Below are 22,630 nucleotides of genomic sequence, written 5' to 3' on the forward strand. Positions count from 1 at the left end.
TTTGTTGTTTGGGTATCTTTATTTTTATTGTTGCTGCATATATATCAAGCCAATCAGTCTTCTCTTTTTTCTAATTACTTTTTGAACAATTACATCACAGTATTTACTGCGGAGCTGCAAAACAAGGTCATAGACTTCCAGCTTACCAATTTCCCAAATCTGCCATTTTTGTTTCACGGATCAATTTTGTTGTCCAACCTGAAGGGTGCTGAAGCAAGCTACAAGTTGCTAAGTAAAAATGTCTAGTTGTTCAGTACACAGTCTCCCAGCATATTACAGAAATGGATGAACAGGGAGGAGTGGAATGGTCTGTGACCTGTATGGAGGGGGGGTCTGAAGTGCCTCCTTTTGATTTAAAGAGACAGCACCAAAACGAGAACTGCAGTCATGGCAGCCCGATACTGTAAAAGCCTCTGTAAACCTGTTAAATGGTAAAGTTTACCAGAGCACAATCAGAAAAGACTGAACAAGTGTGGCTTGGCAGAAATGATTGATGGAAGAAATCCTCTTCTTGCTAAAAGGAAAACAGCAGCATGGGCTAGGTTTGCAATGATGCATCTGAATGAACCTCAAGACTTCTGGAGACTTGGAAATATCTGGACATAACACACTGCAGCATTTTTAGAGGAAAAAAATCCCAACAGTATATCAGCGTGAACATCTAATAGCAAAAGTCAACCATGTTGGTGGAAGGGCTAAGATTTGGGCTGGTTGTGAAGCCACATGATCTGGGGATGTTGGAGCAGCTCAGTTGTCTGTGACCTCCTCTTTACGCCACATTATGTTAGAAACAAGGTCAGCTAAAGCTAGGCTGCGCAAGAGACAAAGAAAGGAGGATCAGATGTTTAGCTGCTCCTAAGAGATATCCGTCTTGTTCCATAAGAGTAATTTGGCCCTTTGACAAGCTAAGGTATGTCCAAACTAATGAGGAAGATCTGACCATATGGTTCTGTAGGAAAATATTAACATTCTGATGTCCAGAACACATTCCTTGTTCAGATTTGTTTCTTGAGTCTTACAAGGAGTCCGAGTTAAGAGGCACATGAATGTATGCTTTGTCTGAAGCCCTTATAAAAAGAGGCTGTGCCCTGACTTCTTTGGAAATTATCCTACGATAATCTTAGATTCCTCCGGCCCGGTGCACTGATCCGTACTTTGTGACAGGGCCCTGGTTGAAATAAGACCCTCCTCTGTTCAAAAAAACCTGTATCAAACGTTGTTCCCTGAGACATTCTCACACAGGTGATCATAATCCCAATACACAACGCTTGTGACAGCTCTACAAGATACTGGATTATGGGACCAGTTCATTTTTGTTCTGTCCCCATGTTTTTTTTTAAACCCTGGAAGTAAAGAAGGTTGTACTTTCTGGGGTTTTTTTTCTCACAGTATATGAAGATGTATAAGAAGTGGTGCAGGATGGTAAACAGATGCTTACATAAGCCACCTCACCCTCAACTGGTTGTCTTAAATTAAGCGGCATTGAGGGAGTAGCTATTTATTTTGCCTTCATATTCACAAAGCTGCACACCCACACACATATGTCCTTGTAACTCACAGTGGCAGTAATAGCTAATTTCCTTGTCAAGGAAGGCTGGTAAACAGAAGAGATTGCTTTGCATTATTGACAAGTTTATAAGGTTCACAATGGTGCTACCTCGAGTTCCCGCAAGTAGCAAACCTTTGTGTCCTAGAAACTATATGGTCCATTTTATGATGAAGCCTTGAATAAAGAATGTCTGCTGGGTAAGTGACTGCCTCCAAATGATCATGTTACCTCAGAAGGAGTTTCTTTAACCTGGTTATTGACGTATTTTAAAATGATGCTTGACCTCACTTTTTTTTTTTTTTTTAATCTAGCGTACATTCTTAATTTCTGTGAGAAAAAGAGGCTTTTGTTTTGACAAGAAGTTTCACAAGCAGTCTGTTTCTCACCTTTGATGTCATAATTTGAACATTTCAAAGCAAAGCAGGGTATTTAGAAGACATAATGATTCTGGAGCGTGAGTGAAAAACGAAACGATTCAATCCCAGCTGAGGATAAATGTGACAGCCTTCTCGGGATGACTTCATGTAATACAGTCCTGGCAAGCAGTTTACTTCCACACATTGTGGGCATGAAGGACATATTAATTGGCAGATTTTAAGGATTCATTCGAATAATACTTTTTCTGGAGTGGTGGAATTATACAACAAACATGATGGTTTGATGGATTTATTGTGGATTTTCTTTAATACAAACAGAGTCTAAATTATATATGCAACCTCAAATACATAAATATACCCTTACTAATATTTGGTTAAATGTTCCCTTGCAAGTTGTGGGTAAACCACTCAGTTATTTTTAGCCATAAACAAGGTTCTGAATTAATTTGGCCTTGATATTTGACCTATTTTCTCATCAGAATGTGTGAATTGTATGGTTTCCTCAGTTTTCATGTGTGTTTGTTGTTATTTCTCTGTTGGAACAACCCGTCGACTCCAAGTTCCAACCATCCATGTTGATTGCCCGTGAAGTTGGAAAGGTTGAACGTAGTAACCTTCAAAGGGTATTCTTCACTCTTTGTACAATGCACCAGCACCACCGGAAGCAAAACCGACCCTCAGCATGATGGTATATAAGTATATACATATATATGTATATACATATATTACATGGTTTCCAAATAGCTGTTTAAATAACAGCTACGTTTGCTTCATAAAGCATTAGAGTTTCCCATGAGGGAAAGTTGGTTTGCCAAAATATTCGCTTTGGAATTGGACCAATGCAGACAGAACCAGGAGGGGAGTAGTGAAGAATCTTTAATGAACAATTAACAGAAACCTAGAGCAAAAAACTCATATAACCAGAAGAAGGAACACCTGCAGAGGAAAGGCAAAGGGACGGAGTAGCTGGTGGAAGAATAGAGTCCGTAGAAGTGACGGAAGAATCCAGAAGTGAATGGGAAGAAGTTGAGAGCTTAAATACTGATGGAGGGTAGAATGGGCAAGCAGAGTAGAAGAGGTAATCAGAGAAGATGAGAATCAGGAGCGGCAGAAGGAAGGCAGAGCAGCTGAAGGACGGAGGCTAATCAAGGGCTGAACAGAGAAACCAGAAACCCAGGAAGGAAATATCTTACACAGAGCTTAACAGAAATAATATCTAGATGAACAAGAACACAAGCATAGATTAAGGTACTATTATACAACAAATGGGGTAAAATGGCAATAACAGGGAACTGACTGACACAAAAGAAACCCCAAAAAAATCAGAAACCTATAAGGATCATAACAATATCTGCTTGGACTATATTGCAGCGACTGTATTATCCCACTGCTGTTGGTCACATTAAGGTTCAGTCCTGCAGACGTGAGATATGTTATTTATTATCTCCAGCTTTAATGAGGAGTCACCCTGGGACGCAGATGGTACATTAGCAGTAATAAACCAGAGCTGACATCAGTGGTTTTGCCAGGGAATGTCGAACGGAACCGCTGTGGCCTCTTTATTTCACACCCAGAACCGTAGTGGGGGTCAAAAGGTGCTCGATGTGCACGGAGAGAGTGTTCGTTTGACTTCATATAAACAGATCTCTTTTATAACTCTGGACAGGTTCTCATTGCCCCGAGTGAAGCGTCATATATTGATGTGGAGAGAACAGAAATTACTTTAAGCTCTGACCCCTTTGTTCGCGGAGCCAGCATTAAAGTTGCTGAGCGAGGACTTCACATTCAGCTCAGCTTTATTGTTACGCTCAGCAGAAGCAATCCGAGCGCGCACCGACACGCGTACGTGAAACTCACTGAGTGCACAATAACAGCCAGCCATGCGTCCTCTGAGATTCCTGCTCCGGAAATCAAGAAACTTACTGATGGGTGCTTTGGTGAAGAAAAAAAAAAAAAAAAAAAAACATGCATCTGACTAATTTTTTTGGCTCAAATGGAAAAAAACCAGCTGTGTTTTACAAGTCAAGATGGAAAAAAATATCACATGCAATTCCTTGAAAGGGCTTCTGGCAGTAACCATTTATCCCCCGAGGTTGCTTTTGAAGTCTGTAATTTTTGACTTCTTACTTCACAGTTTGAGGTTTGCTGTCGCGTGTGATGTGCGAGTGCGCTTCATGTCCTCCGCTCTGTTTTGGAAAGAGACCTTGGACAAGTGGCAGCTGTCTGAGAGTGCCTGGGCTCCCATGGTCTCTGGTTGATAATTCAGTTGGAGTAAATAGTTTTTATTAAATCTCCGCTGGGCGTTAGATGCTGCTTTCAACCCTGCTGTGCCACGGGGCACCTTGGAGGTAAACACAGGCAGATTTGGGGGGAAGTCAGGAGGCAGTGGGAGAGGTGAAAACGTTTATCGCCTCGACTGGACGCATTTATTCGACGAGGCTTTGGATATGTTTGCAGAAATGAGGTATGGATTGCGTTACTGCAGCTTATTATGCAGTCCAGTTTAAGGTGAGCTTCAGGGTATCAGCGTGAACTCCTGTCTATACAACTTATTTTGAGCCAAATACTGTCGTTAGAGAGGCATAGAGGGGATCTTTATGGAAGTCTCTGTGGAGATGATCAGAGAGGAGGAAGAGGGCTGGAAAACAGTGGGTCTCTGTAGTGTGCTCATTAAGAAAAATTAATGAATAAATTGAGCGTGATGGCATTCGTGACGATGTTCAACACAGTGAGACATTATTGATTTCTATGGAAAAACGCATTCTAGATGTGAGCAGAGATCCAACCTTGCTTTGTTTATCACCCTGCTGCTACTCCCTTCCTTTTCACAGCATTTCGCCACAAAAAAGGTTCATGGAACTGACGCTCACATGCACAGTGTACATTAATGAGCTAGTCTAGAGGTAGGAACAATACACTCTAATCTCAATGATGGCAAATGCACACCAAGAAAAAGGCTTTTCATTTTGACCAGAAATATGACAAATGATAATTTTTTTAAATATTTAAAGCACTGTGAAGCTAACCTGAGTCAAGCCAGACGCATGTCGCTCCGCCTAGCTCCACTCACATACATCTGGGACACCGCCATAGGAATTGCCTTTACTGAAGGCTGGGCCTTATCAAAAATTCTTGCATATGATTGGATAAGCCACTTGTCTGTCATCTTTATCGACGTGCTATTTCAACCACTCACACCGAAGCTAACCCATAACGCTGATGAGAGCGACGCAGGAAAAAAAAACTTTTTTTTATGTGTTTGCGGCTCTAGTGGCGTTTTACTGACAGTGAGCTGACAGGAAGAGGGGGGAAGACAGGCGGCAAAGCGCCCCGGGTCGGAGTCGATCCCGGGCCGACTGCGTTGAGGACTAAAGGCCTCCTTATATGGTTCGCGCTAACCGCTAACCGACAACATGTCCACTGCGGACGCGCCCCGGAAAACAAAACTTGCCAAATCCGGTCAGGAGAAGGGCGAAAACATGGTTTCCACCAAAAAAAGCCTTCAGAGGCGTTCTCTGATGTTCTTTTAATGAAACAATATTAGGTAGATTGGACAACACGGAAGAAATAGCAGCATCAATGTTAACGCTTGCTTCCTCAACGAGCCGCCATTGCTATCAAAACAGTCTCACGTCACGGTCGCGTCTCCACTACGTCACATCTATGAAATGCCAGCCCTGCGTCCTGATTGGCCAGACAATAAAATTGGTTGGAGAAATCACTTTCAATGGGCGATGTCCCAGATGTATGTGAGTGAAGCTAGGCGGAGCGACATACGTCTGGCATGAGTCAGGTTACTGTGAAGCACGTTAATCTGTGAAGGTTCCCATGTCTGTGTAGGTTCAGTGAGACAAACTGTCCAAAGTTGTATAAGTTTAGAAAATCAGGTTAAGGCTGGATAGCATACAGCGATGTTTTAAATATTTAAGTTTTAAAAATGTCAGCCATTTTCCCTTATTGTTTAATCTTCTTTTAATAATGTCAGAGAGAAAGGCAGTTTTTTTTCTAACCTTGCCTGCGAGCTGAAATTTCAAGCACACCAGAATCCACATTGTCCAGCATCCGCCATTAACCATTCGATAACGTCCCAAAACAGGTCGGCCAATCACGTTTCAGAACATAGAGTTGTGACGATAGCAAGCGCTGGCGAGCCCACAGCCAGACCTACATAAACATGGCAGCACAGGAGGACACAGGCACATCACACTCCACTCTAGTAGATGGCGGTAATGCACATCATTAAGTTGCTTGCCAACCGCCATAAAAGAAGAAGAAGAAGAAGAAGAAGGACACAGGCACAGCTGCTGCTTTCACTCTGTTTTGTAACAATTCACAATTTCTTCTTTGAAAGAACAGCAAGAAGTGCCTGCCTCATTAACCAGCTAATGTCAGCATCTTATACTTAACTTGTGCTTATTGTAAATGAGAGAAAGTTAGCACTCTTCATTAACCCAACCTTGGCAAAACTTGCTACCAGTAATTGGCTCATAACTAACTCCACCTACACCTTTGCATCTCTGCTGTTATACACTCAGCCTTCCTAACCCAGAGTCTACTTAGTAGCATTGGCAGTTTTTAGTTTCTCATTTCTGAAGAATTCAGGTGTGCCATAATCAGAGCTGCTAAAAGATGAAATGGTGAAGGAGCAAAAACAGGTATGCATCTGTTGAAAATTCTGTTTGCTTCCTCTGACTCATTATTAACCCCTTAATGATCTTGAGAATAGCTAACAATGAGTCGTCTCACAGTGACATCTGCCCCACCTAAGAGTGTTTAGCATGACCTGATAGCATCTATGAATGGTGCCAAATCCAGCCACCAGACGATGTCTGTGTTACTCTCGTTTAAAGGCTCATTTACATATGAGTACAACCAAAGGGGTTTCAGAAGTAATTTTGAGTTTTGGTGTTTTTCCATTTAATGTCTGATAGAAATAAAAAGTTAGTATTGGATTCTGACACCTAATTTTCTGCTACAGTGTGTTCCCTGTTGTCTCTCTACAGGCACATCCTAAATGTGGCTTATGCTTAGCTGAAGTTGCCATTTTAAGATACCCCACCTTGACACTGAGCAATGATGATGCAAAGTTATCAGCTCGTCTCATTTTTGGCCTGACACTCCATTCCAAGGTGCGGTGGGAAGCCAAGGATTAAAGATCATATCAAAGCCTGAGTACAGCGAGTCAGGAACGATGGCAGAGATAGCAGGTGAAGCCAGAGTTTGTGAAGACACGCGGTGCAGTTCTTTAGCACATATATAGTGTTTGGGTATGTTGAAGGCAGACATGAAGATGCACCGTTCTGCAGAGTTTTGTTTGTCGAATTAGCCAAAGTTTGGATTTTACAAAACACACAAAGTTTATAGTGGCTTTCTGGTCTGAATCAGCTGATGTCTTTGTATGTATATGCCTGCACACAAATCTAGTTTAAAGATTGCAGCAGTTCATGAGAATGGCATTTTATAAACCTTTAAAACTCAGCCATGTTTGCATTGGTTGATTGTTTACATAAAGGGTTACATTAACTTACTAAACTTATCCTGCCAGGATTACTATATACGAGAAAAGTAAGAGGGGTAAAAACAAACAAAATAGTAACATTTTGCAGACATACTGTGTTTGCATTTGATATGTTTTTTGTACCAAGAGATAAGCTCTGCTTTGCAAAACATGATTTACATGGGAAGGTTATTGATAATGGCCTCTTTAAGCAATTCATTCATCCCACTGAATTCATCCATTCACACTCGCCTACATTTTACAGAACAAATGTTTAAACTTTAACACCTACGACGGTCTTCAAAGTAAATAACTTCCTGACCGGTCAACCATAAGTTACCTGAGCAGCAGTTCTTACCATCGGCTGTTTTGTTGTTAGCTGAGATTCAGACCGGCTGCCTGGTCTCTGTGTGACAACAATACTAACCAGCAGGTCTGTTTCCAGCGGTTTGCATAAACTAAACTAAATGGCATTTCTCAAAAGCGTGCACACCCTTGGTAAAAAGCCTGGCCTTTGTGATATACAAATTTAAATCAATCAATTCCAAACTTTGCCACAATTTAAGTGAAAAACAAACAAATAATTTTTTGGGGGAAAAATTTGGAAAAATAGGGAACTGCAGTAACCATATTGCAAAAGATTTGCTCACCCTTGAACTACTATTTTTGTTGAAGAACCTTTTGAATAACGTTTAGCCTTCAGTCTTCTTGAGTTGTTGGTGTTTTTGCCTTCTATTCATTTGTATCCTTTAGCTGATGCTATGATTTCATGATAGGTTATAAAAGATCAGAAGAATCTTGCTGTGCAGCTGTGCAAAAGTATCGATCAAGACAAGGGTCAAAGACACATAACATATATTTCTCCAAAGTGAAGAAAAGACAAGACTGACAGTTATGAGGGAGGCTGTTAAGAGGCTGACAGCAGCTCTGAAGCAGATTTAGGAATGGTTCTTAAATACTGATTGTTTTCTACTCATGACAACAATCTCCCGTGTTCTCCATATAACCAATTTGTTTTCTTTCAAAGAAAACATCCGGGGCATGTCAAAAAATCCCCAAACCTTGTTGCAGAATGTCTGATGATCTAATTAAACTAAATTTGAACTTTTGGCCTGTAGTACATTTGGCACAAACACATAACAGAAAACCCCAACAGCCACTTTTAAAGATGATTGTGACAATATCATGCTCTGGGGATACTTTGGAGCAGGTAGAACCGAGGTTGTTGTCCAAGTGGATAGTTCCCAATGCATTTAGTGTTGGACCATAACTTTTAGTTATCTCCCAGAAAGCTGAAGAGGAAGAGGGCTTTTATTTTTCAGCATTACTGTGATTCCAGTATAATCCAATTGACAAAAGAATAGCTTCATAAAAAGGAAATAAAAGTTTGGTATGGCCTATCTGAGGTCTGTATCTAAATTCAAAAGACAATCTGTGGACTCACCTGTAAGTGAAGTATATACCCTCACAATCCTAGAGAGTTGGAGACCTTTTACGCACTGCATGGGCAAATATTGTCAATTGCTCATATGGGGTGCTGAAAGTATCCCCCCAAAGAACACTAAATGTTGACACACCAATAGGAATGTGAAAGTTTTTTTTTTTTTTTTTAGAGCCACTGCATGTGCAGTTTACAGTGAGCTGAAGTGATGCTTGAGCCCTAAGGATGCCACTTCTATGACATAGATGTTTCGTCTTAAAACAACCATTTGTAAAGTGAGTTTAGAAAAGATTGTGATATAGGTAGAAATACCTTCGTATGTCATGTTTAGGAAGGTGAGAAAATAGATTGCTCCGTTTATATCCAAGAATCGCTTAGCAAAGAGAAGATTAAGTGCACACATTAATCCAGGAGTCAGAGCAATCTTGTAATCCACTCAGTATGCTAATTGCCTGTTCTTTCTCCTGCAAAAGGGGTTTACAGGCCATTAAATGGCACTGAGCAGTTGACAAAGGATAGCCAGCATGCTCCCCACCTACTCTCCCCCTCACTCTATTTCTTACTTGGACAAGGTGTTGCTCACCCACACCGCAATACAGAAATAAACATATTGGCTTATTCATCTAACTTTTAAAATGGTACTCAATTACATATCGGGTATTTATGTTGCTTCATTTGGGCTGAAAGAGGAATAAATGTTTGAAATCCAGGTAACTAAGCAATGAAAAGAAGTGTTAACGATTGTCTCCTCTTAACTCCCTCGGGGTTGTTTTTTAGGGATAACAACATTCCCTTGTGTCCATTTTCATATCCAACACAGCTGGAAAATGCCTTGAAATAGTATTTGACCCTTACAGATTCTAACACATGTATATACTAGATATCCAGTCACATTTTATGATTGGATAGTAATACAAATAATCTAATTGTTAAGGCGATAAAGCAATCCGAACCAACCTGGCCCTAGGTGAAAAAAAAATGAAAAATTCCCTGCTGAATAATGAACTGACTGTGATTTAGTACATAGTGTTGGTTTGGTTTTACCAGCCACAATGAGGTCTGACTACTGACCTGGAGAATCAATAAATCATTTAAATAGAACCTAACATGAAGTAGGCAAATGGCCTCCAAATGAAACACAGAGTGCCTCAATCTAGAGAACTTCACAAACAGTTGGAAACAAAATCATGGACACCCTGTCTGGAAGCTTTCAGACTCCACTGAACCACGTTTAGAGCCATTATCCAAAAAATGGAGACAAGAAGACCAGCAGTGAACCTTCCCAGGGTTGACATACCACAATAACTCCAAAAACTCTTGAAATACTCATCCAGCAGGTCACAAAATAATACATAAGAGCAAATAAAGTAGTCCAGGCCTCGTGTGCTTTAGTAAAGGCATGTGTTCATGATTTATCCATAAGAAAAAATGTGAGCAAAAATGGCATCTATGGGAAAGTTCCAAGGTAAAAACAACTTCTGACCGAAAGGAACACAAAGGCCCAGCTCACATTTGCTAAAAAAAACCATCTTAATTAAAAGTGAGACCATTGGGAAGGTATTCTTTGGACAGACATTAAAGAAAAGAAAATTCTTAAAAGGTGTGTGTCCTGTTACATCTGATGCAAAACTAACACAGCAGTTCGGAGAAAAAAAAAAAAACATGAATCTGATCATCAAACATGGTGGTGATGGTATGATGTTGTGGGTCTGATTTGCTGCGTCAGGACCTGGACAACTGGCTGTAATAGATAGAACTATGAAATCTGCTTTCTACTGGTAAATCCTGAAGGACAATGTCTGGTCTGTTAGTTCATGACTTTAAAATAAGCATACCTAGATTATGCTCTAGGACAATCATAAAAACACAATACAAGTAGAACAATTACTTTTTCGCACCACAGGGGGTCCTTTCTTTTCATTAATAAATGAAGTTCTCATCTGAAATCTGCATTTTACGCATGTTACCTTTGCCTGATAATAACCTTTTCAATATATGAGACATTAATTGGCGCGAAGTGTGAACATTTTTGGAATAAAAGTGTGACGTACAAACAAAAGAAGAACTCAGCAAGAGGGCAAATACTTTCTCACGGCACTGTAAATAATAAAAGATATTTGAGTGCTATTGTCTAAATGCAGCCCCACTCATGCACAACCCTCCTTTCTGCCATTTTGCCCCTACACAGGGGGATCTTGCCAAGGTAAAGTGCAATTCTTAGCGCACTGCTGCCTGTGCAGCCTCCCAAGTGGCCTTCGCATCCACAGCATGATGGATGTTGTTTAAGATTCGGTCTCTCGCTGCACCAATAAAAAAGCCTTGTCAAAACACATCCACCACAAGTGTAAGTAGATAAAAGGTAGTTGCAGATGATTAAAAAGATTTGCGCTTTGCGTCATTTATGATGCCGACTGCCAAAGAACGGGGCTGTGACGGATGACTCAGACAAGAGAGTTCGGCATGAAGCCTGACTGCAAATGTTTCTGGTAATGACCAGAGTGTGTTTTTTTAGATGCAGCTAATGAGCATGGCCATTAGGCATAAATGACATTTTAAAAGACCTGGGGAGCAGGGAATGAAGAAGCACCCTGGATTGACTCCCCATCGGCAGCAAATATGCCGAAAGCATCTGGTGGATGCAGCACCCAGTTCACACAGATGACCTCCACCCAGTGTGGAGGTCTGCCAGTCTTTTCACTGAGGGGGAACGTAGGAGAGGAAGGCTCATTACGGAAAAACTATCACATCAGTACCATATTGGGATCTCAGAGATGTGTAAGCTTGATACTTTGCATTTGGCATACGAATGGACCTGGCAAAACTTTTTGTCATTATAGTAGCTTTTTAAAAGGATGCTGCTGCAATAGCGGAGCTTTCATAGTATTGCTTATAATTTGTGGAAAGGAAACAATTTATTCCTAAATAGAGAGAGAAGTCATTTGGGTAGCAACCAGCTTTTGAATACTAAACCATTTGGTGTTTTTGTTAAATATGCTGCTTCTAGACATGAAAATGTCAAACAGTAAAATGCTGTGCTGCTAGTTTTTTAAGAATAGTAGACCAGTTGCAAATCACTTTGTTAAATCACTACCTGAAAATTAGTTTTGATTTTTTAAATTATAAATCTACTGGTGACTTTGTCAGACAAACTTTGTCAGAGCAAACACGCTTAGGTTGCAGGCAACCGGATTTTCTGTTGTCTGAATCTTCTGTCACACATTTTCACACTTAAAAGTTTCAGCTCGATTGGCTTTAACAGGTGACCGGCTGGTTGGAAACTTCAAAATATTAGGTATTTCCATGCTAACAGGTTGTGCTGAAAACAACACTGTTGTTGTCAACAAGCTGTTACTGAAAGACAATTCAAAGCTACCTAGTTTCATTTGCAGTGATGTCTGGAAGCACAGGAGAAGGATCTTACTCAATGCGCTACAGAACAGATTACTGAATTCAGCCATGGGTTCTACATTCCCTAGGAATACTCATGAAGACTTATATTTTAATAAAGCTAGGCAAACAAATATAAGATGCTAAGCACTTTCAAATCTTCACTTGATGTCACGTGACATTAAATATAAATAATGTCAGAAAGGATTGGGGGAAAACCTTTTGGACACAGCTCTGAATCTGAATCAGCTAAAACTAAATTAAAGGCAAGTACATAATCTGCAAAATCTGGAGATTGGACATTGCCGACAAAACTCTGTTTGTTGCATCTCCATTGACTTGCTGTTGAGTTATGTGCCAAAATTATGTAATACGGCTGCGCGGACTTCGCAGATTTGTCAAGCGGAAAACCAGCCTTTACTCTCCTTCAGGTAGTTACTACGGCCTTTTTATTTTAAATTTAAGGCCTAAGGCCTTAAACTTAAAATAAGTTTATTTTTTTTATTTTAAGGTATGTCAAGGGGTCTTTGACATACCATGCTCTTTGTTGTGAATAACCGCAGTGTCATATGTATGTCATCAGGTCATCCATCCATCCATCCATCCATTTTCCGAACCGCTTTATCCCTCATGGGGTCGCGGGGGTGCTGGTGCCTATCTCCAGCGTTCACCGGGCGAGAGGCGGGGTACACCCTGGACAGGTTGCCAGTCTGTCGCAGGGCAACACAGAGACAAACAGGACAAACAACCATTCACGCACACACTCACACCTAAGGACAATTTGGAGAAGCCAATTAACCTAACAGTCATGTTTTTGGACTGTGGGAGGAAGCCGGAGTACCCGGAGAGAACCCACGCATGCACAGGGAGAACATGCAAACTCCATGCAGAAAGACCCAGGGGTGTGTCATCAGGTCATGTGATGTAAAAACAATAGTGGTGTCAAGATTTAAATAATGTTATTTAGGCATGACAGAAGTCCTCTTCTGCTTTGGTGCTAATGAAATGGTAAACGAACTGAAATAGCACTTTTCCAGTCATGCTGACCACCCAAAGTGCAGTACACCCAGTCGCTCTGATTAACACACACACTTTCATACACCAAGACACAGCTCAGTAGGCAACTTGGGGTTAAGTGCCTTGCCCAGGGGCACATTGACATGTGGCAAGGGGAAGCTGGAATCAAACCCACAACCTTCTGATTGCCAGACAACAACTCAACCCATAAAGCTAATCTGACTAGGTATTAGCTGGAAGACTGTATCGTATCAAGGTAAAGATGGTAAGAGATGTAGGATACTCAATGACCAAAAGCTAGAAAAATTCTTAGCAATGCGGAAAGTCCCGTGTGGAAAAATGTGGCAGACGAGCAAGCACTCCTTCTGCCGGAGATTCTTAAATATAAACGTCTTTATAATTCGGCCTATTAAGATCACCATGATCAACAAACTGTTAACAATTCCTTGAAAGAAATCACCATCACCCTTGGAAGAATGTAAGAAACTTTAAAATGTTGGAAATAACTGTGTTTTCTCCTTCTACGTGTAGGGGGTGTAGTACACCTGGCGTAGGAGCACAATGCTGCCCTCTAGAGTTTAGGAGAATTGTGCTACTTCAGGGGGAAAGCCACAGGGAGCATAAATGCTGCAAACTTTGTGTCTGCAGGTCTCATTTCTGTGCAGATTCTGTTTGGGTCATATTTTTCAGTACATTCACTTTTCGCTATTCTATATTATATTTTTGAAACAATTACTTCACAGTATTTGCTTCTGAGCTGCTAAACAAGTTCATGAACTTCTGACTAATTTCACAAATCTTCCATTTTTCTTTTCCACTGTGATTTTGTAGTCTAAGTTGAAGGATGCCGAAGCTAAAGTGGATAAGTGAAACATTTTGGAGGTTGGGTGTGTTAACCTACACATTTCACTACACCATCGCCCGGCAAATATAGCTGATCAGGTTGGAGTGGAACGCTCTGCGGCCTCCTGGACAGGGGTGGTGTGTAAAGTGCCTGATTTGCATTTAAAGAGTCCCCGGCAACACAAATTGCTGTCAAACACACGTCAGAACAGGGATAAAAGACGGGCAGAGGAGTAGGCCTAGGCGGTAAACCGCAATTGGGCGACATCGAAATTTACGGCAATAACCGTTGTCATTTTGCCGATGTCAGTATTTTCGGTAATAAAAAGAAATGAAAGAAAAGGCCGTTTCGCACCATGAACCCGTACATTAGTCTAACTGTACATTATATCAATAATAAATAGAAAGTGCGCATTAAAGTGCCTGAGGCGGCTTATTTTCCAGTCCATACCAGGGAAATGGTTGGACAAGGTTTAAGCTCTCTGTATGGGACATCAAGGCATAGGCCCTTGTCGGCATTACTACTGGTGCAAAGATAGTTAAAGGTCCTGAGCTTAATAGTTGGATGTAAGCGCAGTGTTTTGGGCACAGATAGCACCAGCCAATCGGTAAGTGTGCACATCTTAATGCAGTTACCTACGTGTAAAGGTAACGCTATTGAGCGGCTGCTCAGTAGCGTAATTATTATCGCTTTATCTTTAAGCTATATGCACTATTAGGAAAATATGTGTAGTTGGGATTTGCATCTATTAAAATAATCTAGCTGTGATTCCCTGGTGAAGTATACCATTAATATAACTGGGTATTATATTGATGGTTTCACAATGGAAACTCACCCTTACACACCATGAATGACCGTGGTCTTCCGAGTAAAGAACTGCAGACTCCTATGTAAATAGTGATTTAATGCAAATATAATAAAGATGTTATCGTGGCTTTGGTTGCAGTATTCAGTAATTTATTTAGCTGATATCGATTTAAATGGCCTTGGTCATTAGTTTGTCTTTGCCTTTTCTCTAACTGCCAGTTGACCTGTAAAGCTGAGCTAAAAGAGTATAAGAAAATAAGAAAGGCATCTACAGTAAGATGCTGATGGCTCAAAATCTCCCAACAGAACCCCACTACAAAAACAAATCTGAACCCACATTTATATGTGTTCAAAATTCAGGGATGTTTCCAAAAATAACAGTTTCTACTAATACTAAAATGCTGCCGATTCTGCCACAGTTGAAATGCAAAGTTTTTTTTTTTTGTTGCACTGTGCCAACACAGTGGGAAGTTGAGGCAACATCAACATAGAGTCAGTGAAGCAGACACACTCAGAGTATATAAATAAGCTGCTGCTGTTTTATACTTAAGCATTTCTGTGCTTTTTATGTTGGTTTGTATAATGCTTGTAATACAAATTGGTATTTGAACAAGTATTTAAACTGATTATACTTACAGAGAGAAAAAAGGGAAAGAAAGAAATTGTTTTATGACAATAAAAACACTAAATACTTCACCCATATTTTCATACTGATGTGAACTATTAGAATGCTGATATGTGAGCAGAAGGATTAGTTTAGTCTTCTTATCCTATTGTGAACATGTGGAGGTGTTTGTTTTGCTCACAGAAACCTGGTAAAAGGATGTTTTTAGGTGATGGTGACCTTCTGGTATTCTCTGTAGGAATTGTCAGGTGATACCTCTCTGTTGTTGAATACGTGAAGGTTGGGGGGGGGAGCAGTGATAAAGCAGATGAGATGCTAAGGTAAGGCTGTATGTGGGTGGTTGAGAATTTTCCTGGAAGCGATGGATGTAACGGTGGAAAACAGGCTGCAGTGGATGCTGTGCTTACTAACACGAATGTTGGCAGCTAGCCCTACCCACAAATCGCAAGCAAATAAAACACAGTCTAAAACACAGTCCCAATTTACAGTTAAATGCTCTCATTTGATTAAAAAACACCAAACTTAGTTTGCTAACTTTTTTGCAGAGAATTAAGTTGGAAAATGTGTCTCAAGAGGTTAAAAAAGAGGGGAAAAAACAACATCTGATGGTTTCTAGGTTTTAAGAGGCAAAGCAGTTGCGTTCATTTAATCTTACATCTGTAATGATTATGTGTAGGACAAGTAAAACAAACTGGTACTAAAAAGATCCTAAAAGTTGGTGAGAGTGCTTTGAAAATGATTCTTAGGTTAAATGACATCCAGGTACACTATGTCTCTAGGGACGTCACAATGCATAGAGCATAGAAAACAATATGATGCACACTACTAGGGTCACAACAATGTGAAGAGGAAAGACTAGTCAGTTTTTGGGGAAACTAAACCTTTTTTTTAAACAGATAAAGTAAAGTTTCCACATATCAAAAATGTTGTTTTAAAAATGTTGTTTTAAAGAAACTTGCTGGTGTTGAATTTTTCTGCCCAGGTTTGACCTGAGCGTTTGTCACTTGTCACTCTTTGACTCCTTAATATGTCTCAGCTGTTTCATTCGGCTTTTTCATTTATATTGGCTTGTGACCCGGTCAAATGACTATCATGTATCTTCCAGCGAAAAAAAAAAAAGAACATGGCTGTCATTCCCTGCACTTTATATGAAAAACTCAACATTTAAAGAAGGTATTAGCATTTATAAGCATGTCGATAAAATTCCTAGTGAGCAGTATCATAATATTTACGGAAAGTGCTGTGGGCAAAGCAGGGCTGCGTTCCATTTAGTCTGTGATTATTCTTCGTATTTACAGAGGGAAATGCAACATTTTAAGATGATATATATCATACCACTGACAGTTGACTGTGGAATATTTAGGAATGTGAAAATTTTACTGGATCCTATCACAGAAGAGCTCTGAGATGCCGAGAGACCCATTCTTTCACAAATGTTTGTAGAAACAGTTTGCATGCCTGGTTGAATTTATACAACTGTGGCCATGAAAGTGATCAGAACATCTGATTTCCATTATTTGGATGAGTGAGCCAATGCTTTTCTCTATTTAGTGCACAGGTGTCAAACTCAAGGCCCGCTGGCCGAATCCGGCCCATCAAGATAAATTATCCGGCCCTCAAGAGCCAAAAAAAAAGGCATATCATGTGATAAAGTAGAGGTATATATCCTTTTAAAGTGTATAAAGTGGCTAAAACTGTGCCTCCTGTAAGTGTAACTCACCCCAATATTAAGTTTTCTTGCAGATAAACTGTATAAACTGGGCCTAAGGTTGCTATTTCTATGTTATTGTACATTTTTTATACTTCTATGTGAACTGGAATGAAATTATGGAATGAAAAGTATCAGCTATACACATGCAACCGGCCCTTTTAATGACTTCATGACGCCAAAGTGGCCCCATATAGAAATGAGTTTGACACCCCTGACTTAGTGTATGTCTAGTTAACGAATTTGGTCAAATTGTAGACCTGAATTTGCACGTGAGACACCTAGACTCTCATGTTAGCTTTTCACCCTTGGTTTTTAAGGTGTGCTTTTAACAGTTTTCAGGAATGTATAATCAAGTATATCCCAAAATGATCAATTACCTATACTAGGCTCATGAGCTACTTCATTCCTGTCAGGAGAGGTTTACATCTAACTTAACAGTAATATATAAACATAGTGGTATATGCTGTCATTTGGTATCTGTGTGAAGGCTTCCTAATTACCATTTGTGCATGTGTCTTAGGCTTGTGAATGTCAGTTACACTTACGCTAAATGTGGAAAGTTAGATTCTGATGTGTAAAACAGCTTGAGCTATAACTTACCAGGAACAATTATACTTTCATGGTAACTTTAAAATAGAATCAGCCTCACCTTAAAATCTTTGTGAAAACTTTTTCCTTTGCAGAAACTTTAACATGTGAAAGTGTAGTCAGCTGCACACCAGTTACTGCAACAGTTACATGGGGTTCTAAACACTTTTGCAGAGACATTTTGAATTAAGGATCAATTCTAATCACTAGTTGTGCAAAAATATCATTATTCCTGTATTTTGTATCGACTTATTAAAAATATATGACATTCAATTTAAAAATACATTATTAATCCCAAAGTGAAATAAAATGTTGGCATAACTCATGTTATGGTGTTTCTTCAATGAGCTAATGTGTGTATGCAGGAAGGATCTCCTGTAGGCACTGTGCATCAAAAGGCATATAAATGCAGATGCTTTCTTTAAATATATCAAGTACAAGGAATGATGGCAATGTTCTTTGTTTCATTGGGATTTGATAGTCAAATCACCTGCTTGCAAGCCGATGTGAATGAATAGGCCAGATAAGATGAAAAATGGAAACATATTGCGGATCCACACTGTGACAATCCTACGATTCCCCTTGTGGAGCAACGTGACTATTGCAAGTTTTTCAGTGATACTGTGTTGTAAAATTCTCACTTTTTTGTTTTCCCAATTTGAATAAAATGAATACATTTGTACCGATAGGAAGCTGCAAAGCAGGTACTAACATTCATATTGTTCGCAGCTAACCCACTCATGTTCTCTCAAAGTTTAAAATTAGCTTTTCTGGCTACATTCTGGGTAGCAACTTGTTAGATAGGGCAACAACAACCACAACAGAGGCTTCTCTAACCGCCAACTTCATAGCAAGCATTTATTAACTAACTCTGTCTACACAAAACGGCAACAGCTCCATTCCAGCTTTCTATGTCAAAATAAGAGTCTGTAAGACAAGTAATTACATACTACTTTGTGTTGATAGAAAAAAAGATGAACGTCTGCATTAGTTGGGTTGTTACCGACATCGTGTGAATTTTACGTCCGAGGCCCAGTGAAAAATATTTCCACTGTGAAGACGGCTCACCCGCTACTACCATCTAATGTAGAACAGATTACTAGATCAATGTGTGCTTCTTTGCTTTTTTGTTTCTCTTGTTGTGTCTCTGTTCTGTCTTCTGTAACCCCAGTGGGTTGAGGCAGATGACCGTTCATACTGAGCCCGGTTCTGCCGGAGGTTTTCCTTCCTGTTAATGGGGAGTTTTTCTTCCCACTGTCGCTTCATGCTTGCTCAGTATGAGGGATTGCAGCAAAGCCATGTACAATGCAGACGACTCTCCCTGTGGCTCTACGGTTCCCCAGGAGTGAATGCTGCTTGTCGGGACTTTGATGCAATCAACTGGTTTCCTTATATAGGACATTTTTGACCAATCTGTATAATCTGACCCAATCTGTATAATATGATTGAACTTGATTTTGTAAAGTGCCTTGAGATGACATGTTTCATGATTTGGCGCTATATAAATAAAATTGAATTGAATTGAATTGAAGAACATTGATGTGTTCAACGCTTATTTTGCCAGTTGTACTGTATTTATTATTTTGTTTAGAGATACAGACCTAAGCAAAGATATAGAACTACAATGCTGCTAAGAATCATGGGTGGCACTCTTTTAGTTTAGGCTCTATATCTGTTTTTTTTTTTATGTTTTGAGATGGGAAATATTTCCAAACACACAGGTTTGTCTTGTAAGCCAGGGAGAAGTATAGCGAGCTTTCATCAGCCAGCTGAATTACAAGTGTAACCCTGTAGCTGTGGGGGGAGGACAATGCTCTGCTTGAATTGTTTGCGGTTTAACATAGCCAATATGCAACTGAATAAAGCATTTAATGTTAAGAAGCACTGTAAAAGACATTTAATAAAGCACAGGCTCTTCCTTTCAGACAAGAAAAGATGCGGGGAGATGGTCGCGATGTTTCTCTGCCTAAGATCTTCAATTCTGTTATCTTTCAATGCAGATCCCGACCACATTCATAAAACAGTGAGGGAATGCAGACAAACAGAGAGAAAGTTTCACCCAGAATGGATAACAACGCGCTCCCTTTAAAGCCTCTATAATAAACAGTGGCACAAAAACCAACAGGGTGAGGAGAACCTTGTTAAATGAGGTCATCTCCGCACATCCTTTGATCCCCTCTTTCTTCATCTCAGCGGCGAGTGGCGTATGAGAGGATCTATCTTTGTGAACAGTTTTGAGCCCCCAAAATTACAAACAAACGAAAGGCAAGGGATCGATAGTGTGTGTCTCACAGAATGATGAACTGGCACTTCAGAGGGGGGGAAAATCGATGTCGTGTTCCCTCTCCTCTGGTCTCTATTCTTCTTTGTGGGCCCTAAAGTCTCTTCACAGTCCTTGTGCAGCAGTGTTTAAGTGTGTGTGCTCAGAGCTTGGTTTGTCTCTGCACTTAAATGGCCCTTTGTTTCTTCTTCCTTTTTAGCCTGGAAGACCCCTGCCACTTTGATGTGTGAACGCACCCACCGATAATGGCCCAGAGGACACACAGTGGACGTAAGCATAAGTGCTTTTCATCTGATTTACAGCTTTGGTGGTCCTCCACCCCTGCTGCCCTTTGGGACCCTGCTTATTGATCAGAATACATTGCATTCCTTAAATCATAACAGTCTGCTTGGGTGAGTCTGGCTAAATCAAAACATATTCACTCTAAAATATGCCTGGGACTATTTAATACATAGTATTCGTTGCTGGATTTATTTTATCTGGTGTTCTGTGGGAGTATTCGAGTTAAATGAAAACTTTCTCCGTCTTAGAAAAACAGAAGAAAGTTCATTATTTGCCTAAATGTAGAATTAATAAACTTCTCCAAGGGGAAAATTGGATTCCAAGAGCTTTGACTGAAGCCAGAAATTAACTGTGGCACTTTGGTAATCCTCTAGGATCACATTCACCACAGAGGGAAGTGTTTCTTGGCTAAAGTTGTGCTCTGTTTAAAGAAATACACAATGGCTCTGAAAAATGTGAGAAGCAAATAAGCTCAGAGTCAGTATGGTGATTGCTTCTGTTCCACAAGACGAGAAGTTAGTTAGGGGCTCATGTGATGTGACAAACACTGACAAGACTCCAAGAGATAAAAGAAAAAAAAACATGTTCTAAAGGAAACATCCTCACTATACTGAATCTTTTGTGGTTTAGGATCTTCTACTCTATGTAAGTAACTTTGGGAACCTATGGGGCATTGGAGGCCATTTCCAGCAACTTAAGCTTTCAGTCCACTCTCAAATATACAACTTAAGATTGTCATGATTCGTCTTTTCTGAGATGCACGGGCCCAGAAACTTCGATAAAATTGAGGGAAATGTTTGGAGAAAATAGAAAACACCCTTGATTTGAAAATCAGTATAGCAGTGCAGCGCCCTTATTCCATCATCTGGGGAGAACCCTGACACTGTAACCTCGTAGCTCGTTGAAAACATTAGTTTGAAAAAAAGCATTGCCGGTACTTTCAAATAATCAAAAATGTGTAATACAATCCATTTGCTTTTATTTTAAATGAAAACCTATCTTTTTAACAATATTGCTGAAATATAGCACTTTCAGTATCACAGTTCTAATTCTTTTCAATAATGACTTTGATACACAGATTTGAGCAAATATACAAAAAGAACACCCATTCATGTTTTTAGTGTTTTTGCTTTGCGGTTTGATAGGAGAGTAACAAATCTAAAACCCTCTTATTGGCTGGTTGGTTAGCCCTGCTCTCTGCTCTGGTAGGGAGTGCAGTCAGTTACTTAACAGACATGTTGCTCCTAGCTCGCCAACTGAAGTCCTAAAGCAACTCCCTTATTAAAAGTGATGAGTGGAACTCCTTTTATTTATGTATCATGAGTGTCTTGTGGATTTTTTTCCCCCAACAAAAAAAACAGTCGAGCTGAAGTCACTCCCACACTTTCTCCGCCATCTCCCTGAAAGGATTTTGGCCCGGAGCCCATTGGTGCTGAGTGGCACTGCTTTAATTTCCACACCAGAGATGTTCATGTTTTTAGTGACAGGAAATATGTCCATACTTCCAAATTTATCTTTGTTTTTAAAAAAAATGTATTGGTCTAGAGTGCAGCAACAAGTGCAGGAGGGGAAACGCTGTGTTACTCAATGCTCGGTACAATCGCAGAGTACACTGGTCACCTCGGCAGTCTCTCTGGCATCTTAGGAAAAGGTTTTCAACTGTAGAAATACAATAATGGGAGGATGTTATGGTTTCTAAACTGTAACCTGTGCTAGCAGAGATTCATCTTTGTAGAATATTGCCCAAAGACAAAAAAATAAAATAAAATTGCCAGCATGTAGCAAACAGTTTGCATCGCATTTCCTCATGTGTCATTTTCTGGGCACATCTAATCTCTATTTGTTGCCTTTGTCTATGAAAGCAGCCACCGTGCTAATCTGACCTGTCCTGGGTGTCACCTGCTTGTGTGAGCCTTCAGCCAGCCTCAGCTGGAGCTGGAAGGCAGCACTGTCAGCTGTGGAGAATTCTTTCTGTCAGCCCTGCCTCCTAAAATTTACCGCTGCAAGATGAAGGCCGAGACAGCTATCCATGTGGGGTATGGGATAGGAGAAGAAAGAGGGTTATCCATATGGCTATCTATCTGCTGCATCTATCTACAGAATCTATTTGTCTCCGTTTCTTTGTCTTTGTTTGTCTCCAGGGGTGCAGCTTGGCTGCTGTGTGTCAGTAGTGAAATATTCACGGTACGTGCGAGGAGTTTGACAAGCTGCTCTGACACCTCCA

The 22,630-nt window shown here is 40.2% G+C and overlaps 1 protein-coding gene across 5 annotated transcripts in view; it reads left to right on the forward strand.

Annotated features, from left to right (window-relative positions):
- mgat4c (mgat4 family member C) overlaps positions 1 to 22,630 on the forward strand; it is a 211,557-nt gene that overhangs the window by 69,097 nt on the left and 119,830 nt on the right. For 4 of the 5 annotated variants that reach the window (XM_036146155.1, XM_036146132.1, XM_036146143.1 and 1 more), the window contains one exon: positions 20,324 to 20,394. The exons of the other annotated variant lie outside the window; for it this stretch is intronic. The gene's annotated coding sequence lies outside the window, so the exon portion shown is untranslated. The remainder of the gene's footprint in view (positions 1 to 20,323; positions 20,395 to 22,630) is intronic. 5 annotated transcript variants of the gene reach the window in all.

This window comes from Fundulus heteroclitus, chromosome 2 (assembly GCF_011125445.2).
Source record: "Fundulus heteroclitus isolate FHET01 chromosome 2, MU-UCD_Fhet_4.1, whole genome shotgun sequence".
In the NCBI taxonomy this organism is placed as follows: domain Eukaryota; kingdom Metazoa; phylum Chordata; class Actinopteri; order Cyprinodontiformes; family Fundulidae; genus Fundulus; species Fundulus heteroclitus.